The sequence below is a fragment of the Pinus tabuliformis genome, chromosome 5_2 (assembly GCF_031772625.1).
Source record: "Pinus tabuliformis cultivar Carrire ecotype Pingquan chromosome 5_2, CPIR1, whole genome shotgun sequence".
NCBI lineage: Eukaryota > Viridiplantae > Streptophyta > Pinopsida > Pinales > Pinaceae > Pinus > Pinus tabuliformis.
The window spans coordinates 1,060,889,293-1,060,911,520 of NC_142306.1; the positions used below are offsets into that span (position 1 = coordinate 1,060,889,293).

Sequence of the window (22,228 nt, forward strand, 5' to 3'; positions counted from 1 at the left end):
TAAAATCCCCCCAGGAGTGCAACCACACAATTCGATTACTAAATAGCCACCTTTCCCACCAGTATTTTCCAATTCGTAAGGAGAGATGCAAAGGCAATGTTGGCACTAAAGTTTGTAGAAGCGATCACCATTGAGAAGGACTTGCACACGAATGGGGTCATTACAAGCGATGAGGAATCAAAAGACTCCAAATATACTAGTAAGAAGTCACAACCATCTGGAAATATGGGAGTTGATTTTAGACGCCATGGATCACAGGACCAGAGATCGAATCTCTCGAATTGCTGCTCACCTCGTCCATCCAGGGCATTCACAGTTGCAGAATGAAGGAGTACTCGGGCGCATCGATTGCAGATCGAAAGGCGGGGCGTCTGGATTCAAGGTGGCTGTCCTCGGAGCCTCAGGCGGCATCAGACAACCCCTTTCCATGCTCATGAAAATGAATCCGTTGGTCTCAGTCCTTCACCTCTATGATGTCGTCAATACCCCCGGCGTCACTGCAGATATCAGCCATATGGACACCACCGCCGTTGTGCGTGGATTTGTGGGCAAAGAGCAGCTGGAAGCAGCGTTGGTGGGAATGGATCTAGTGATCATCCCTGCAGGAATTCCACGGAAACCCGGGATGACTAGGGACGATTTGTTCAATATTAATGCGGGAATCGTCCGCACCCTGTGCGTAGGGGTAGCCAAATGCTGTCCCAATGCAATTGTGAATATTATTAGCAATCCAGTCAATTCCACTGTGCCAACTGCAGCCGAGGTTTTCAAAAGAGCCGATGTCTATCTGCATGTTGCAGATCTGCTCCCTCTCACAATGGATTGGCACAAATACTGCAGATCCGGGCAGGATCCATCCGATCTGACCAATATTAGAAGACAACCAGAACCCAGGCAGCAGATCGGTGGAAATATGCATCAATCGAGCAGAGGGGATGCAGATCTTGACATGCAAATGGAAGTTCGACCCAATAAGAGGTTAGATCTGGAAGATTGCCTACAGCCAGAGCACATGGCAATCAGCAGCGACATCGGCTTAGGCAGATCAGGAACTCTGCCAAAACCCAGACTTCAGGTAACAACAACTCGTTTTCAGATTTTTATTAAAACCCCTGAAGGGAAATCCTGTATAGTATGGGTACATGCAGGAAGCACTATCATGCAGCTGAAACAACAAATTTGGGCTTTGACCGGATATCCTGTTCAGATCCAACATTTGGTCAGTGGTAGGTGGTCTCTCCAGGACAGTAGAACTTTGGGAAGCTACGAGATTAGTCCAGAAAAAACCATTGTTTTAAACCTCAGGCTGAGAGGAGGAGCTCTGCCTCAGGGACAGCCAAGCTTCTCAGGAGGAGACAAGGGGAAAAAGACAGCATCTCAGCATCAACCCAAGGGAGGGTTCTCCTACAAGAACATTCTACAAGGTAACAGAGATTCAGGGTCCTCTCCAGATCAAGGCGGATATATATCCAGGCCATACATAGTAGATCAGCTAGGGCAAACTCCAGCCCTTAACCTTGATTCTACAGGGCTTGATGATTTCGTTAAGTCTTATGAAACGCAGGCTCTAATCTGTCGCTTCAACAGTTTTTGGCCAAAACCATCGGATCTATTTCACTGGATTTTCACCAGTTGGACCATGGAATGTGATATACATTTATGCTCCAAGGGGTTTTTCATAGTTAGATTTGCATCCAGGGAAGTCAGAGACACAATCATCAGTGCTGGACCTTGGTTCTGGGGAACGTCGGGGTTGTTCATGACTCCATGGTTTCCAGATTTCGATCCAAACAAAATGACTGTATCCAAAGTGCCGGTCTGGGTCCATCTATACAACCTTCCCCTTCACTTTTGGAGTGAACGAGTTTTGGAAGGAATTGGGAACAACATAGGGAAATACATCAAAACAGATCTGGAGAGGATTGATGAAAGGGTCTACACTTTTGCACGCATTTGTGTGGAAGTAGATCTAAGTAAAGGGCTGCCAGACAACATAAGGCTGATCTACAAACAACAAAATTGGCTGCAAGCACTAGACTACGAAAACACAGCTTTCAGATGCAGGCTATGCAGGCAAACAGGGCACCTGCAAAGCACATGTCCAGAAGCCAAGAAAGCAAACAGTAAAAGAAAGCAGAAAGGGAAGCAGAGGAAAGGATGGCAATTTTCTCCCCATAACTCAGAAGACGAAGAATCAGAAGCAGAAGAGGAAGATACCCCCGCAGAGAATGCTGAGGTATCCCAAGAAATGGAGACACAGAAGGAAACTACATCAGACAACAAGGCTTTACAGCGTCATCCAAATCAGGCAGAGAAGGCAAACGAGGATCAGAGCATGGGAGGGATCAAACGACATCACCACTCAGATACCTCGGATTCAGACAAGGAAGCAGGATCTCAGAAAGCAGAAACACAGTTAGTCATAGCTTCGATCGAGCCCACCCAAGGAGAGTGTCGCAAGGTCGAAAAGAAAAAGGGAAGAAAAACTTGAAGTGTGAGTTTTTAATCACTACCAAACTCAGTTTTTCTTGCCTCCTTTTTTTTCTCTTTTTTTTCCCTTTCTTCTTCTTCATCTGCACGTTAGCTTTGTAACGTTGCGTGGGGTGCAAAATCACTCGAGCCCAATGGGCGTCTTATGGAAATGCTTCAAGCATCTGCTAGTGTAACTTTTCATTTTTTAAATAAAAAGTTACCGATTTTTCCACTAGAAAAAAGAAGTCACAACCTTCTTCTAGTAAGGCTAACGAAAAGTAATCATCAAACATTGAAATCTTGACAAGGATGGTGAAGATGCTCACCAATGAAATTGTATAACTAAAGAAAAGTTCAAGTGAGACTTCCTCCAGCAGCAAGCCTCCCAATTATTTCCCATTTCTAAGGAATAATAGTAACAACAACAATTAGCTCGCCATGTCTGCACAAAGTTTGAATGTTGTGATGAACATAGCAAGAATTGGCATGGATAATTATTGTTCTTTCCATTAGGAATATCATTTAGGAAAAACATGCCTTCAGTGGAATCACAACTGGAATGCTTTGGTTGCACACATTGTAGATACTCTATTAGCATATGAGCAGATAGAATAGGCAAAAGAATTAGAAGAACCTATAGCAGTTGAGTAAAGAAAAAGTGTTGGGCATGTAGTGAATGCATATCATTGTATCTACAATGCTGATAAGAAGGATGTTGAAGAACCACCACAGAACGAACCCCCTTAGAAGAAGAAAAATAGTCGATCTAGTCTAAGGAGTAAAGGGCCCATATTTAATAGGAATTGACAAGACAAAAGTTAAAATAGTAGTTGCTAAGAAGAATATCACCATTGGTCAATCCTACTCAGAATGCACAGAGTAAGCTCGGAGAGCCATCTAAGTCCAAGAAAAATTCCTCGAGTAATAAGGGTAAGTCCAACACTCTGAAAGTGTCAAATAAATCCACTCCTCCAAACACTTCAAGATTTCCTACAATTGTTGAAACAATTGATTATAACATTGTGGAAGATATGAAGAAACATTGAGCCAAATTTTCCATCTATGAGCTCACGAATATTGCAGCCCAACTTGAACTTATTGTCCAGACCCTTTCAAAACCTTCGACGAGTGATAAATCTTCCTCCTCTCAAAAGGTGTCAAGTAACTCTTTTGGTCCTCTTGAATCTGTAGTAAATTCTTTATCACTAGAAGCTATCACTCTTTTCTTGCCATTTTTATTAACGTTTGGAATTTTTAATTATAATGTCCACAATTTTTTAGTAGACTCTGGTACATCTATGAATGGCATGCCATTATCGGTAGCAAAGAAAATAAATGCAAAATGGGAGAAAATTGTTGGCATTATGATACAGGTGTTGTCCTTGATGGCAACTCACTCAGATGAAAGATCAAAGTACTATAGGTTAACAACAAAGAATTATAGTTCAGGCTACATAGAATGAAGAAAGAAAGGTATATGCAGGTTCACCTTGACCAAGTCGCATATACACGTAGGTTCATTGAACAAAAGGAGCATATATGTACACACACACTTTCACAGAAGGAAAAGCACGTATATATTGGGAAAACAAGTTTTTGGGTCCACGGTTTCTGACCCAAGATATTTGGTCCATGGTATTGGTCTGTGGTATTAGTCCGAGGTATTTGGTCTGAGGTATTGGTCCTAAGTGGTTTTGGTCCATGGTATTGAGAAAGGCCTAAAACTATATAAGGAGGAGAAGATCATTAGGCCAAAGAGTACAAGCATTTTGAATATCTAATGAAGTGTGAGATCCAGTATGCAGATTATGGGTTTATGATGCTCTGCTTGATCTATACCAAGGAGGAGCCTTAGCGGTTGATGGAGGATAAGATCTAATAATGGATCAGGATCTTAAGGCTTGGGATGAATAATCTTTATATGGTTTGATCATGTTTATTCTAGATTTGTATAATGATGCATGTGTCGATCTGTAAATATTATGATCTGGTTATAACTGAAGTCTGGAATAGCTACAAAATTATGAATGAATATTTACAGATGTATACGCTGGTTGACCTTGGTAAAAGCACATATACACGTAGGTTCGACACATCTAAGTAGTGTATACCTTGTGAACTATGATTTTTGAAGTTGCAATTAGTTCTGGTTGTTGATGCAGAGTTCTGGGTTTTACATTGTGTTCTGGTGACTGTTTTTTGGTGACAGTATTCTGCATATTTAGACTGGTTGATTGTGATTAGCTTCATTGTTGATGGATGAAATCTAATGATGGATCAAGATCATAATGACCTATCATTATATGATCTGATAATGGATGGGATAGATCTGATCACTGACATATGTTTTATCCTCTATGTGTGATTATGTCTGAAGTTTGGAAGTGCAGCAAAGTGTTTGCAGATCTACATGTTGGTTTACTTCAGGGAAGTTGTGTATACACAGGTTGGCTTATGCCAAATAGCGTATACACTCTGAAGCATGGTTTTAAGATTACAACTAATTCTGAATGATAATGTAACTCAGATCTGTGAACTGGTTACAGTGATCTATCTGTTGCAGTTGATTGGCTAAAGTATGAATGATTGATTGATTCAGTTGTGTCAGAGGTTCAAAGGTTTTTAGTGATTGATTGAGTTTGGTTGATTCAAATTGATTTTCAGTGATTGGTTGATGCAGATGTAGTTGATGGTTGTATTACAGTGGTAATTGATTTTGAGCTTCAATGTTGTTGATGGGTCCAGTATGAAAATTGGATGAAACGTGGCCTTCAGAGTATGATGTTGTGTTCCAGGAGTATCCAGTCTGAAAATTTATGAAACGAGGTCCCTAGAGGAAGAGACAAGGTTGTAGCCTTTTGTAGGTCGGTGCCTACGTACTAGTAAACATATCAGCTAGTACAAGAGCTAGGGGATTGTAGCTCCCTTCCAGTAGAAGCTAGAGAATGAGAGAAGGTTGTAGCCTTCTGCAGGTAGAAGCCTGTGTACTGGTATGAGTCTGCACCAGTACATTGTTGTAAATAGATTTTCTTATTATTAAAAGAAGACAGAGACAATAGCAATAGGTGGTTTTCACCCACATTGGGTTTCCACCTTAAATCTTGGTGTTCATGTGTGTTGCTTATGTGTGATGGTTTACTCTGTTATTAACTACATATGGTTATTGTTTAATGCTTAATAAAGTACTGATGCACAGATTAAATATCAACATATGATGAATTAACTGAATCATTAGTTTGTTGGATATACGCTTGTTTCCTTAAGCATAGTTGCGTGTACACACAGGTTACCCACATGGAAGTAGTGTATACAAATTTGAGTATGAAAAGAAAAAGATTATTGAGTTGATTAATACTGATTCACCCCCCCCCCCCCCCAAGTATTATTTCCAAAAATTGGTATCAAAGTAGGTCGTTTGGTAGAAGCTTGATCACTTGAAGGATATCCATAGAACAATGGGAAAGAAGCTAAAGAAGAAAGCGCCTCAAAAGAAGAAGACATCTCAAAGGAAATATGACAGTGGGAGAATCGATTGGGGAACATGTGGAAGTAACTCTTCAGATTCAAAATCACCTCAAAATGAAGATGAACAAGAAGAATATTTATCAGGTATGAATTTGTTATCCTCTGGTGATACATTTCTCCATCCATTTGAAGATGATGAAAGTGATAGCGAAACAACTGAATTTGCTCTTATGGGTGAGGAAGAAAGATATCAAATAGAGTCAGAATTTAAAAGGCTTACGGATAAAATTAGATATCAACAAGATCTATTGGACAAAAGGGAATGTGCCTTCAAAGAAGAAGCTACCAAAGTAAAAACTCAACTAGAGGAAGGAAACAAAGTAAGGAATCAATTCAAGGAAAAGGAAGATCAATGTCAAAAGTTGTAGGATGAAGTGACATCATTAAGAAATGAATTAAATGAAAGAAGCACAACAATCAAGAAACTCAGAGATAGATCCAGTTACTATGAAAGTCTTGAAGCTAATATCCTCTCGCTAAAAGAAGATCTTAAAAAATCAAATAAGCAGAATAAAGAACTACTCCAAGCTCTTGAAAAACAAGAAAACGAAGTTCTTGAAGAAAGGCAACAGATGGAAGAAGGAAGAAAAGTTGAAGGAATCATGAAGAAGCAGTATCTTGAAAAAGATAAGCTCTTACAATTTCAAGATAGTACTAAGATCTTGGATGATATTCTTAGAAGTCAAAGGTCTCCTGCCATGAAAACTGGTCTTGGTTTACATGAATCTGTTGAAGGTGAATCTAGCTCACAAAGTAAGGCAAGAAACTCTAATGAAAAATCTAAAATGCTCAACAAGGAGATGAGAGGTCAATCCCATCAACAACCAAGGAAAGAAAATCTTCAAAGAAAATCTTTTACTCCTAACCATGGAAATGATAGTCGGTTATTTCCTCAAATGAATAATGTTGAATCTTTTATATGTCATAATCTTGGACATGTTTCAGCAAGATGTGGAAGAAGAATGGTTCACACAGAAATATCATCAGCTTGCAGGTACTTTAAGGGATATTGTTTTTCTTGCAATATGTTTGGTCACAAAGCCACTAACTGTTATAGAAGAAATATGAAACATGTAAGATGTTATGCATGTAACAAGCTTCAACATATAGCAAAGGAATGCAGGAGAAAATATTAGGCATCATACCAAAAGGAGAAAACATTATCACACTGGAAGATATGGAAGAAGAAGGAAGTACAGTCAGAAAATTGTGGCATGGCACAGTGTACAGACATGAAAAACTCAGGAGAAGCCGAATGTATGAAACTTCAATGCTCTAAATCTCATATGCAAGTTTCATGAAGATAAGCCATGTATATACGTGAGTTCGAAGTTGCACAGTCGTGTATATGTAGGTTTGAGAAAAATGCAGATGGATAGACTCAGAAAAACTAATTTGATATGGCTCAGACAATTATCAGTTATCTTTTCTGTCGTAATGACTACAGTCTGTGGATATTATTTAGAAGTGTTTTTGATCCCCACAAGTTGTTGATAACTTAACGTGTATTTGATTGATAATGATGCCTTGATACTTCTTACTAATATATGCAATGATCAGATCTGAAAGTGAACAGGTGGAACAAGTTCAGGGGGAGAACATGTTATGCTTCTAATAAATCATTGTTGGCATTATGTTTAGAAGCCTTTGGTATCTAATCAATGATGATGAAGCTTGTGTGGCTAAATGATACATCTTGTTATATTTTGGTTATGAGGTGCCCATGATAAAATCTCAAATGATACTTGGGGTCACATAGTTGGTATTCAGATCAGATTTATGGATGATTGTGAATGACCTTTTGATGATGCATATAGTACATATATGTTTCTTACATGGTAATATTCATTGGGACAAGGACAAGTACAAAGCCTGAGTACACAACTTCATTATTTGATGATGAACCACTCATTTCTTTTATGTTATTGTCATCATGCCTTCAAAGATACATAAAGTTCATATGGTGCAGTTATGATTCGGGATTTCTATAGATCTTGGGACTCACACGGTTGAAGATTGTTGTTGTTGATGATATCAAGAAATCTTGACAAAATTAACATGAGCTCATATTTTGCTAGGTACATATTGATTACTCAAGTTGCATATCATTGGTTGGCCAAGAGAATGGCGTTATTGCAGGTCGCATGAAGACATAGCTATTTGAAGACATGGATATTTGAAGACATGGCTTACTGATGAGCCTCATAAACGGGTAATTATATGGGCTCATTTTACCTCCTAACCTAGTCAAATCAACCATTCTCTTAGTTTATTGTATGATTTTCTGATTATATTTATGCTTATAGAGTGAGTTGAGTTAGTTATGATGCCATGTGGTCTAACATGTGTTTAATGCAGATTATTGATGATTTTTGAGGTCAAAGTCAAGGATCCAGTGGACAAATGGCAGCAATAACTCAAAGTGGACAAAGGAGAGGACTTATAGGATGGAACCCCCCTCATTTATTACTCCTCACTTCGGATTCCCCTTCATTGAGATCATAGTACAAGCAGCCAAGTGATGCACTAGAAGGCAATCGAGCAAGTGGAGGATGACTGATGATTATATCGCGTTTTGGGAGCCAAGCCTCCCTGATTTTAAGGAAGCTATTGGTAGCTTTATTTGTATAAGTATAGAGGCCTAGGGCCTCACTAGGATCAGATTTTTGTTGGATTTTTATTGTACTTTTGCTTATGTAAACTGTGCTCAACTTCGAGCTTATTATTTTTGTGATAGTTTCATGTAATCTTGTTATTGTTTTGAAACAAAGATGGAATCCTTTTCTGAGCTAGCACTGAGTTACCTCAGAGGGCTGAAGCTCTTAGGTTAGGGCCCAATCCAAGTATCTAAGCTCCTCTTTACTTGTATTTGTATGTTTTATTTCAGTTTGTAGAATAGGTCGTTGTTAGATGAATTTCTTTTATGGTCAAGAATAGGTTGCTTTTGATGATTCAATAGTTTGCTTCCATTTGTGCTTTCTCTAGAAGGTTAAGAAATGATAAATAAAAGATCCAAAAGGCTAGAAACAATGCCTTGGCCTCTCTCCCTCCCTTTGGGACCATGATTTGAGGCAAAGACCCTCTTGCTGCCCCAAAAACACAAATTTTCCTCATTCATAGGACTTCTAGTGTTTACAACTTTTTAGTTGGTTAATAGTCTAGTTTACTTTGTTTCATAACTTCTCCATCATTCTCAATTCTTTATTTACGATAGTCTTCTTCCATGTGTTAACGCTTGAATCTGCCTCAAGCTGAGGAAGACAAAACTCAAGGCAACATCAAACCACGCTCAGCCTCGTAGCTAACCCTACGAGGACAGGAGAGGGCTCTCTCCAGGTCAATCTCGGAAAAATATAATCAATGAGGCTCGAGATGACTGAAATTGTAACTAATCTTAGGCTAGGTATTAAGTGCAGAGGTTTAAAGGTGAATTTTTGGGGGTTTTTGTTGAATCAAAGGGAAAGGCAATTTTGGGTGCGGGGATGAGACACAGTTCCTGCAGAGGTCTAATTGGAGCAAGGTAGGCAATTGTTTGATGCCTTTAAAGCTAATGAGGTGAGTAGATCAGACAGGTGAGGAGCTAAGGAGAGCAAGAAAACCTCAAGAATTCTCCTTAAACAGATGAAAACATAAGAGATCAAACAAACTTAAAGGCAGAGCATTACAGATTATGAATTCTACCTTAACACTTCATTTGTTCAATTGTAGAAGATGAGATAAGGAAAATGATACACATAACAACTTACAAGAACTGAAAGAAGCACACCATCAAGACATAGAGCCACATGAATTCCAAACAGTGCTGCAAAACCCTGGTCTTTCCTTTGCCAAAATGCTGAAGTAAAATGTACAATAAAGTCTCAAAACCTCTTCCCCAAGAGTCCAACCCTGAAAATGACTAAGAAAATACATAATATAGGCAAGCTAACTCATTCCCTTGCCTCTAGGGGTCGAGCTCATCATCCTAGGAGCTGTTTCAACCAATTCTAAACAAATCACTACAATCTAGGCAGTCAAAACAACTTGCCTCTATAACGTAGGAAACTGATTCATTCATTTAATTTTCACTTTTTAGTGAATGAATCCTCTAGAACAAGTAATAAAGTGCCAAAATTACATCATGTTTCACTAATTACATCAAGAGGAGTGAAAAAATCCATCACAAGTCAAAACTGATCAAACTGGCTTCGTTTCCTGAGCTAAAGATGAAAATTGTGCCAAAAAACCTTGTGCGCCGCGCGCCTGAGCCCTATGCACCGTGCGCCTTTCCACCTGCTTTTGGGGCACTTCCCGGCATCCAAATTGAGCTCGGGTTGCCTTGTTGGAAATCCCTAGATGTCTACTTTCCAACCCAAGTGGAATTTTCCAATTTGGTGTCCATTTGCCCCTCCAAAAGTGCATTCTCCCAAGACTGCTTCCTGTGTGTTCAAAAAGGGGCAGTGAGATCATTTTTTGCATGTTTTTTGACCTTTTGGGGACCCAAACCTTGATGAAATGCCTTGGAAATAGCTGAGCATGTATATTTCATCATGAAAAATCCAAAAATGCAAACCATTTGTGATTTGGACCTCCCAATCTTATGGGTCGCGCACGGCGCGCTACACATTGAGCCAAAAAACCTGTTTTTTAAACCAAAAATTTCAAAATTGACAAAATTTTCCCCAAACTTGTTGAAATTTGGGCTGGGGATCCCCAATCAAGTACCATGCTCAGCCAAAGAGTCTTCGGCCAAAATCTGAAGACGATCAAGCTCCTTTTGTCTTTTTTGCTTCTTGACCGCTTTCTTCAATTTTGCCTTAAGACTCCTAATTCGCGCCTTGCAAACTAGGTTCCAGGCCTTGTAATGCATAGCCATGTGTTTTAATAATGCATTGTCTCTATTGGACTTTTTCAGCCGCTCCCCCAAGTAGATGTTGACTCTCTCGAGATTAGCCTCTCGATCCTCATTTACCTGTTGCTCTAGAGAGGTGAACTCAATTTCTCTATGTTGGGCAGCTTGGCGATTCGCACGGATGTTCTGTAGCTCTATGATCACGTGTTGGTCCTCAAGCTATTTATTCCGCTGCTCTAGATACCTGATATTTGACTTTGCCATCTCCAGCTGAATTTGCAAAGCTCGAAGGTCCATTCCTTGCTCTTTGATAATCCTGATATATTGGGTCTCCTTTGATTCTGAAGCTGTCTCATCATCATGAATAGTAACAAAACTTGATGGCTCACCTGAAGGCCTCTCCTCATGCTTGGGCTTCTTGCCCTTATCCTGTACCTGCAGTGCTGCTGTCTGAAGCGAGGCCCCTTCCACACGAGGTGGAGATAACACTCACCGTGTAGATGCAAATAAGGCCCTGTGGCCTCGCTGGTATGTCACATATGGAGGAGCACTTATATTCTCAGTCTCGGGAATGCCTGGCTAGTGTGAAGGTGCTCCCTCATCATGAACTATCTCGGGAGGTGGTTGTAATGCTGCAAAGTAATCACGGGAGATGAAATCTTCCCAAGTAATGCCCTACTGTGCCAACTGATGTATCACTGTGATTTTGATCAATGCATAATGATAGATGCTCTTATGCTGATGTACTGGGCTCTTCCTTTGTACTAAAGGCACCATCCTCTCTATGTTGCAACACATGAAAAACAGAATGTTCATCATACGTGCCCTTGTGAAATGCATCAACAAACGAACATGGTACGCATAGAGACGTGAGAATCTGCCCTCGCAACTGAAATATCGAATGATGAGTTTCATCAATGGTGCATACTCATCCCTCAGAAATTTGAAAGGAAAAACTGCACTCAAGTGTCTCATATACCCGGGCTTGATATATGGCTCATAGTAGAATCTGTCTAACTGCTGGCGTTTACTCCATTCCTCCCCTACATTTGGTATCCCAGTGGCCTGAGCAATAGTCTCGGGTGACAAGGTGAAAAACACTCCGGCAAGGTTTACATGACCATCCTGTAAATGTAGAACAAATAAACGGACTAGTTCCCGATGATGCTGGATTTGTGAGATCAACTCACAGTATTTAAAACATGATTGATACTGAAAACAATCCATTGCAAGTGGACAACCTTGCAATTGAGCCAAAGAAGTAGGCTCCTCCCTGACATGCTAACCACTTTTGCCACCTTTGTGATACCTCCTTGGCACATTTACCTCTGGTGTAGAATCACTATCATAATCCTGCTCATAGACTGACTCGGTCTGTGACATGTCTGGAATATATATGCTGATGTGTAAACTGCGTGCACAATTGCCTGTAAACTGTTCTTTTGCTCTAAAAATGTTGTGACCAAGGGGACACAAATGCACAAGGGAATATTAGGACAGGGGAAGCATTAGGGAATTAGGAATTTGGAAATAAAAACAAGGGACTTAGAGAAGGGAAGGGAAATGATAAGGATAATGTGTTTTGTAACAGAGGTGAGGGACTAGGATTTTGAGGGATTATAGTGTAGGATGAAGGAGGGAATTAATGGGGAGAATAAGGGTGAATTTGGGAATGGGAAACAAAGGGAAAGGGAGAAATAATGACAACCTTGGTTACACTCTATTTTTGAAACCCTTACAGCAATTTTTGCATTAAAACCCTACAACAATTTCATTGACAAGGAGGGCTTTCCACTTGGATTTCTAAGGCAAACACATCATGAACCTATTACATTTATCTTTCAAAAACCAAGCACAAGTGGTGGATGTGAGCCTACCTGCAATTTTGTGCGGAGAGGAGGCGAGTTCATGCGCTTCTAATCAAATTTCGGGCTTAAACCCTAGTGCGCCGCACGCCTTACCCAACGCACCGCGCGCCCCTGAAACTGCTCCAACTTCCTCACAAACTCACAATTTCGCTTTGGAATGATGTTTTTCACTCTTGGCATGCAAAATGAGTTGCAAATGTCATGAAATATCTTTATAAAGACTCCCTTTTGATTTTTTCTTGGTCCATGACCCATTTTGTAATGTTTTGTCGTTGACACTTTTTTAGGATTAATAGACTTCTGACCTTTTTGGTTTCCTCCTTAAATTTGATTGAAATGATGATTTTCTTTGCAATTTTTTGCAGGGATAGTTGTGATATGATCTGGCAAAGGAGACCAAGGCTACGCTTGGACGCTTCAAGAACTGAAATTTTTGAAGATTTTTACAAAAATGAGATGACGACTCATCTTCAAAACAGAGTTTTGAAGAGAAGTCCTAACTTATCTGTATAATGATGAAAATTATTGAAGTAACCACCTATCGAGGACATCCCTCTGGCCTGCTAGTCTTCTTAGACTTTGCAAAACAAGACTGAATCAAACCCAAGACCTACTGACCAAAAACCATTGTTATGACCCAAAAATTTGAAACAGGACTGTACATGACCTTTGAAGACTTGTTTTTATGAATAGACCTGAACCAGCAGTTCCAAGCACGAGGGGAATGAGTAACACAAACCATTCCGTCAGAGTTATGGCATGCCTAACGAAATGAAACTAATCGAAACTGATGGGACACCTAAACATGAAATGCAAAAAAAAAAGCTTTGATCTCTGACGGAGGGATAACTAGACCGACTCTAACACCATGCTTTCCTTTCTTGCAGTAGTTATCATCATTTCCTTTCATAGATCACAGTTTAGATTAGTTTGATGCAAAACTCTGTTTTTCTAGATGCACTTATTTCATTGCTTTCTTAATCTCATTGGTTGACTGTCAGTTGTTTATGCAGCAGATATATTCTAGCATCAGGCCAGCCTATCAGCCATCCCATCCTCCATCTAATCCATTCCCTACAGTTCACCCAAGTCTCCCCTCAATTCTACCTTAGTTTCCTGCATTTTCCATAGAATTTCTTCCTCTCTCCTTGAGAAAATCCAATCATCTTTCTCTCTCCTAATGATTCTTGGTAGACCCTAGGTGCCCTAACACTTCATTCCAACATTCATCCACCTTTTCCACCCACTTTTACACCCTAAAAATAGCCAAAACTACTCTCAGCCTCCTCCTGTAGGCCTCCTGTAGAACATTGTTTTTCCTCCTGTAGATTTCATGTGTCCTCCTGTAGATTTTCCTGTAGGTTTTCTTTTGAAGGTTGAGTGTGGGAAAAGGCTCCAGAAGGCCACCTAAGACCTCCTAGGACCCAACCACACTATCCTTCATCCTCACAAGTCCCAAAACCACCCTTCAACACCACCTATTCACTGCCACATTCACAAACAATAAATCACATGCATGTCAAATTCACATAAAAATACATAAAAATCCAAAAAGATGTTTTTTGCTCATTTACTTCCAGAAATAGCTTAGTTAGAAGTTGTTTACTTCCTTGAGTAGGTAATGGCATTCTTTTCATGGTTTTCATAGTGCTTTCTGCAAAAGTAGGATTAGTTTCTTAATTAGGATTTACTTGGTCTGCTTTACATTTTAGTCTTTCTCCTTTTTGCAGTTTGAGTAGTATCTGTAGAGTAGTCTTTCTCTCCTTTCATCACATATAGAGCTACTTCTGGAATCCATAGAAGTTGGCTTGAGATCCTAGTGATCTTGCGCTGGCTGACCAAGTGGCAACCTGTAGTAAGAACTAGTACTTGTGCATACAGCACTGTCGCTTCCAAGTTTGTTACAAACTACCGGGTTGATAAGAGTAAAGTAGGTAGCCCAGGAGTTGCAGCATTATTGCTACAATACTGGTGCTCACCATACTTTTTGGCACTGTTGTTGGGGAAGCGTCAAAGTATTCTATGATTACTACTTTCTTCTATTTTCTATTGCAACATTCTGCTAATATTTATTTCAGCAAAAGTATACTAGTCATTTCTTTTCCTTCAAGTTCTGCATTTCTTTGCTTTCATTTTCAATTCTACAAATTTCATTTTAGCAAGAGTAGACTAGTCATTTCTTTCAAGTTCTACATTTCCTTACTTTCCTCTTCAATTCTGCAAATTTCCATTTAGCAAGTTTATTTCAACTAGTTACAATTTGTTTTGTTCAATCAATTTCAATTTTGCAGGTACTATCAGTGTGGGGAAAAAGAAACAAAAATCAACCAAAAAGACTTCCTTTCATGCCTTGTAGGAATAGAGATAACTCAGGAAAATTCTTGCCCAACACCCCCACTGCTTCACACAGCCAACCTTCTCTCTTCTTCGGTGGCTGCGATCAAGAAGAACCCTTAGGTGAACAACCAGACATATTTGAAGAACCTATAGGGGAAGAAGAAGAAGAAAACATTCCTTTGGAGCCAATGGCTGAACACAGAAATGCTAGGGGGAATGGAGAGAGAATAGAGGGTACCTTTCCTATTCGGGAGACCAATGGGGACACCAAATTGAATAATATAAGCCCTTTTGCCCTACCTCATTTCCACGGTCTGACTACAGAATATCCTGAAACCTTTTTGTTTGAGTTTGTTGTTATCTGTCGAACCTATGACTATGCAGAAGATGAGAAAAAGTTGAAATTGTTCCCTTCTACTCTCAAGGATGTAGCATTGCACTGGTTCATGGGATTACCTGGCAATAGCATCACAACTTGGGCTCAGATGAAGCAAGCCTTTAACAAGAAGTATCGAGACTATTGTAGGTCAAAAGATACTAAAGAAGAAATTTTCCGAATGACTATAGGAAGTGATGAGTCCCTAGAAGACTATGAGGAGAGGTTCTAGCTCAGTTACAAAGGTGTCAGGTGCACACTTGGCCCTGAGTCTCTAAAGGTGGTCCTGCTCAGGGGAATTCGGGAAGATCTTTTAGACACCCTCCATCTACTAGCCGGGGGAAACATCTACCAACTGTCTTATGAGGACATAAAGACTATTTTGAGGAACCATTCTATAGTAGCCAGAAAGAAAGGTAGGGGGAGTCAACCCATAGCCAGCACCTCTTCCTCTAGCTCATCCATTAAAGGATAAATTGGAAACATGTTGGAAGACTTCAAGAGTGAGATGTTGTAGACTCTTGCCATGCAAATGGATACCTTACATATTAAAAGGAAACAAGAGGAAGCAGAGAGGGCTTTGGCCATTTTTTGCCCTAGATGCACTAGGATGCATCTTAGAATGAATGCCCATTGAACTCTATAGAGGTTTGTTTAGTCTGTGAAGAAAATTATTCTACATACAAGTGCCCTTCCTTACCTGGACTTAAAGTTGTATATCAAGGGGCTGAGGGAGTCATTGAACAACTCTATTACATAAACTAAAGGAGTCTGCATGGACCTAAGCCATATCAGCAGGGGATGCAAGGGACATCTCAGGCATACTACAACCCTAACCAGGTCACTCCCATACCTTCTTGGGGCCCCCCTGCTCATCCTTCCTGGTCCACACCTCCTCCTTGGTCCTTCACATATCCATATCATGCTCAACCAGTCACCCATTCATTTTAATCCTATGCTTAGCCACAGCCTCAGTGGAATGCATCTCATCAAGGGTGGAGGCCCCAATACAACTCTCCTCCCGCTCTTTTGCCTCCACCACCTGCCCAACCACAACTATTACCTCCTGCTCCACCAAAGCAACCCCAAATGCCTGCCCAGCCAAATCTGAACCTGAACAATAGACAGGCTCAACAAGTGTATAGTGGGGAACCATCATGCCCGACTTATGCTGTGGAGATTCAGGAAATTAACTTGCGATCTGGGAAAGTTCTCCCAGATAGCCAGCCTCCACCCAGGGAGGTTGAGGAAGATAAAGAGGAAAGTGAACCTAAAGCAAATCCACCCTTTCCTAAGAGACTATCCACAACAGTCCAGCCTACCCTAGAAGAAATTGAACTCCTAGGAGAATTGAAACATTTATGTGTGAAGATACCACTTCTCTAAGCCATAAAAGATGTGCCTATCTACAATAGGTTGATCAAAGAGAATTGCTTTAGGCATCCAGGAAGGTGCAAGAGAGATGCCCCAACCATCAATGTCATAGGGCAATTGTCCGACCTGATGTTGGGGCAGGTAATCTGTCCAAAGTATCTGGACCCTGGAAGCCCAGTAGTTGATGTCCACATCAATGGCACCATGATCCCACACACCTTGATTGATCTAGGAGCTACCATTAATGTGATGACAAAGGACACAATGCTCAAACTCAACCTCCAGTGCTCCTTGAGGAAGACCACGATTGTGCTACAACTTACAGACCACTCCATCGTGACCCCTAAGGGGATTGTGGAAGATGTGATGGTCTCCATTGATTCTTGGGAGTAACTTGTTGATTTCTTAGTTCTCCAGCCAAAGGGAAGGCTCATTGGGTATCCTTTCATTTTGGGAAGACCTTGGTTGGCTACCGTCAATGCCTACATTAGCTGTCGAGCTGGGAACATGACCATAAAGAACGGGCATATGTCCAAGCAGTTAATCCTATATCCTCCTGCTCAACCCTTGCTAGAACATGATCTACCTCTCTCGTTGGAGGAGGAATATGAGGATGAAGTCTATTCTGCACCACTTTGTGCATTAAAAATCGCCATGGGGGGGAAACCGCAAGATGAGGATGATATGATTCAAAATCTGATTCAAAATCTACCTCCCAGTGTATCACCATTAGAGGACATAGTAAGACAAACCCAAAACAACCCCTCAATTGATCTCTGTGTAGCCAACTCCACTCCTCTCCGTGTTAAGAATATAGAGTTCGGCCCAGAAAGAACCTTGAAAATTAATCCATCCCTATCCACTTCCCAAGATAAGGAACTGTGTAGCTTACTGAGAAAACACCTAGATGCCTTCACCTGGAGTTATAAGGAGATGGAGTGCACCCTTCAGTATGTACTCATCATATATACATCAAGGAGGATTGTAAGCCAGTTAGGCGACCTCAAAGGAGGATGAATCCAGCACTTAAAGATATTGTTAAGGAAGAATTGCAAAAATTGCTTGATAGAGGATTCATCTATCCCATCTCTGACAGTGAATGGGTCTCTCCTTTGATGCTAGTGCCAAAGAAAAATAGTAAGTGGAGAATCTATGTCGACTATCGGGAATTGAAAAAAGACACTAAAAAGGACCATTTTCCTTTACCTTTCATAGATCAAGTGTTAGACGGTCTGGTAGGGATAAAGTTTTTCTCTTTCCTAGATGGGTTTAGTGGGTACAATCAGATTCAAATCAGCTCGGAAGACCAAGATAAGACCACTTTCACTTTTCCTTGGGGTACCTTTGCATACCGGGTCCTTTCTTTTGGTTTGTGTAATGCTCCCGCCACTTTCCAAAGAGTGGTATTGAGTATATCCTCTGGATTAGTTCATGATGCAGTAGAGATATACATGGATGACTTTACTCCTTATGGCTTTGACTTTCAGGAAGCTTTATCTAACCTAGGAAAAGTTCTAGACAAGTGTATTGAGATGAACCTGTCCCTCAGTTCAGAAAAATGTGAATTTCTGATGACTGAAGGGACTGTGCTAGGTCATGCAATATCTCAACAAGGACTGCAGATGGACAGCAATAAAATTGCCATCATCCAAAGGGTCCCACCTCCTCAAAAAGTGAGAGATGTGAGAAGTTTCCTAGGTTTAGCTGGGTATTACTAGAGATTCATTAAAGATTTCAGCAAGCTAGCCTCTCATTTGTTTGGCCTCTTAGGTAAAAATGTCGAGTTCATATGGTCGGAAACCTGTCAAGAGGCCCTAGATACCTTGAAGAGAAAGCTTGTGACTACCCCAATTCTGAGAGGCCCAAATTGGGCCCTACCTTTCCACATTCACATAGATGCCTCGAACAAAGCAATAAGAGTAGCCTTGGGACAAATTGATGAAAATTTGCCTTATGTCATATACTTTATAAGAAAAAACTTGTCAAAGGCAAAGTTAAACTATACGGTGATCCAAAAGGAACTCCTAGCTATCGTGCATTCCTTAAACAAATTCAGACATTATATCACTGGGTATCAAAATTTTGTGCACACTGATCATGTTAGAATTAGATATTTAATGAACAAACCAGATGTGAATGCTCGCATTATTAGATGGTTGCTTTTACTACAGCAGTTTGATTTGACCATTATTGATAAGCCTGGTAAAGAAAATGTTGTTGATGACTTTTTTTCTAGAGTAAATTTGTCTGCAGGTCAAGAAGGAATGGTGGATGACCAAATGTCAGATGAAAATATATTTTCTATCTCAGTACTCTCTCCATGGTTTGCTGATATAGCAAACGACTTGGTTTCAGCACAGTTTTCACCACACTTGTCCTCAAAAGAGAAGAGCAAGATAGTAAGGAAAAGCGCCCCTTTCACCTGGATTGGGGGCAATCTCTTCAAACTTGGCTTAGATCAGATCTTGAGGAGATGTGTCAGGGAGGAGGAAGTCTTTGACATCCTCTTGACCTGTCATGATGGGCCTTGTGGAGGTCATTTTGCAGCAAAAAGAACTGCCTTCAAGATATTGCAAGCAAGCTACTACTGGCCCACTCTTCATCAGGATGTAAGGAGATATACCAACCAGTGTGATCGGTGTCAGAGGAAGGGGAAACCTACTCCAAAAGATGAAATTCCCATGCAACCTCAAGTGACCTTTGAGCCATTTGAGCAGTGGGGCATGGACTTTGTGGGGCCTATCAGCCCTCCTTGAAAATAGAAGCAATACATCATTGTGTGCACCGATTACCTAACAAAGTGGGCAGAGACAAAAGCAATCAAAGCAACAACAGAGGAAAAAGTAGCTGAATTTTTGAGAGAGAACATATTCTACAAGTTCGGGTATCCAAGATAATTGGTCACAGTTCAAGGTAGTCAGTTTACTTCCAATTTGATTGAAGACCTGCTCACACATCATATAATCAAGCACAAGACTTCGAGCCCCTGCCATCCATAAGCCAATGGGAAGGTGGAGGTCACTAACAAAGCATTGGAAGGGATCCTGACAAAGGTAGTGAACAATAGCAAAAAACACTGGTCGGACAGATTAGTTGAGGCCACTTGGGCCTACAACACAACTTGGAAGACCACTACAGGGTTTACACCCTATGAGCTAGTCTATGGGAGGAAGGCTTTGTTGTTAATAGAATTTGAATTCAATACCCTGAGGACGGCAGCTCAACTGGACCTAGACCTTAGTCATGCATAGAAAGAAAGATTACTTCAGCTCACTGGTTTGGATGAACACAAAATGCAAGCCCTTCTCCATACAGAGGTAGTTCAGCCTCAGAGAAAGATATGGCATGACAAAAATATCAAGGAGAAGCAATTCCAAAAGGGAGATTGGGCACTACTCTATGATTCAAGATATAAATATTTCAAGGGCAAGCTAAGGACAAGATGGTTGGGACCCTACACTGTGGAGAAATGCAATGACAATGGTTTAGTTCTGATCAGAACCATTGATGATGAAGCCATCCCCATGCTTGTCAATGGACATCGGTTGAAAGTCTACAAGAAACCCCTCTCCAAGAGGGAGTTCATTGAATATTTGAATAAGATAGTGATGGTAGTGGAGCATGTCTTAACCTCCACTTCATCCACTCACTGAAGAAAAAAGAAAAAATAAAAAATAAGGACTCAAGTGAAAACCTCCATGAGGCGCTTGAGTCCCATCATTGGGTTGAAAACCTCTTTTGAGGTGGCCCAGTGATGTCAAAAAAATAAGAGAGAAAAATAAGATCCCTGGGTGAAAACCTCCCTTGGAGGTGCCCAGGGCAAGCAATTAGGGTGAAAACCTCCCTGAGGCGCCCTAGTTGTTTTCAAAAAAAAAAAGAGAAAAAGAAAAAAGAATTTCCAGCTGCATTGCAAGTTTGCAAGAGGACTACAGGAAGCAGCAGAAGGTGCCAAGGGAGCCCTAAAACCAACACTAGCAACTATCCTACCTTCCCACACCTTTCTCCATCATTCTTGGCATTTTTTTCACCTCACTATGCTTATTTTTCAAAAACTGTGTTTTCTACAAGAGGCTCCTGTAGGAATTAAACAGAGCCAGAAATGGATATAAAAGGTAGTTTGAGGGACAAGGAAGCTTCATAAAAAATCTATAAATCCTTCTCCAGTCTTCAAACCTCCTTGCCATCATGTCCAAGCCTGCATCACACCCCAAGCATCATTCTTCTTCCTGTCCAAGAAAAACACAGAAAAAACAATTCTTCAGGAAAAGAAAAAATAAGAAAGGGAACAACACCATCAACCTCACCTGAAGCCTACCTATTACCTCTCCATTTCTATCCACATCTCTGGCATCATCCTCACAACTCCAAGCACAAAAAAATGCTGAAGTTTCAAGGGGAGAAGCAGCTACAGGAGCTCCTATAGGAATTCCTGTAGCAACTAATCCCATTAAAATCCAACATTAGCAGCAAGAGGGTGAAAATATGAAGGTGGAAGAAGAAACCTGAAACTCAGATCTAGCCAGAGAAGAACCTGCACAAGGCACAACCACACATTAGCAAGCATATAGCATGCATCAAAATAAACAAGGGCATGCAGCAAAGAGAAAGAACCATAGCACCTTACAAGAAAATACATTCGGATCTCAGGTAAGTAACTAACCCGCTCCTCTGTTTGCATTTGTGTAATTAGAAGGAATGCAAAATTAATGAGATGGTTGAGGTTGAATGAGGGAAAGGTGGCCAGTTAACTTGGCCACCTTCATCTAGTTGACTCTACTCATCTGAAGATGTCACCCACACGTGCGCACAGTCAACTCAAGAAAGATATCAAGGACAAGTAGTGGAGGAAGTGTGAAATCCGATGCAATCATGAGGGATGATTATGAGGAAAGGGCCATGATGACAAGGCAGGTGGGGACCAATGGTCTGAATATGGAAAACTTACACTTTTCCAGCTCACCCTCCATCACCGGAAATATCCATAGAAAGTAATAAGTACTCCTACCCGAGCACTCTCACCACCTTTTCCTTCATTCTCTCCTCAAAACTCCGCTCCTGAAATCTCCTCGTGCCCCCATAGCCTCGTAACCATTGTTCTCCATTAATGTCTCCCATATTACTACTCTCAGCATTTTCTATAGGAGCACTTTCAAGTTCTATAGGAGCACCTACAAGGATTCTACAAGAGGGACATCAGTCTTCTACAGGAGGGCCAGTGAGTTGTTTTGAAGGGAGAAAACACAGGTTTTAGCACGATTCTTGGGCTGAGGAGGTAGGTTCCATGCATACCCCCATTGAATATCAAAATATGCAAGCAGTGGTTTAAATTTGAGGGTGAAATCAAGCCTTTAGGTGGAGGAAATACATAAAAAAAATTCTGCTTGTTTCTAAAAAAAAACACAGTCTCTTTGTTTGTCTATTTTTCTTCAAAAATTGTTGTCTCCT

The 22,228-nt window shown here is 40.6% G+C and overlaps 1 pseudogene; it reads left to right on the forward strand.

Annotated features, from left to right (window-relative positions):
• Positions 1–247: 247 nt before the first annotated feature.
• Positions 248–22,228, forward strand: part of LOC149162892 (malate dehydrogenase 1, peroxisomal pseudogene) — a 60,914-nt pseudogene continuing 38,933 nt past the window's right edge.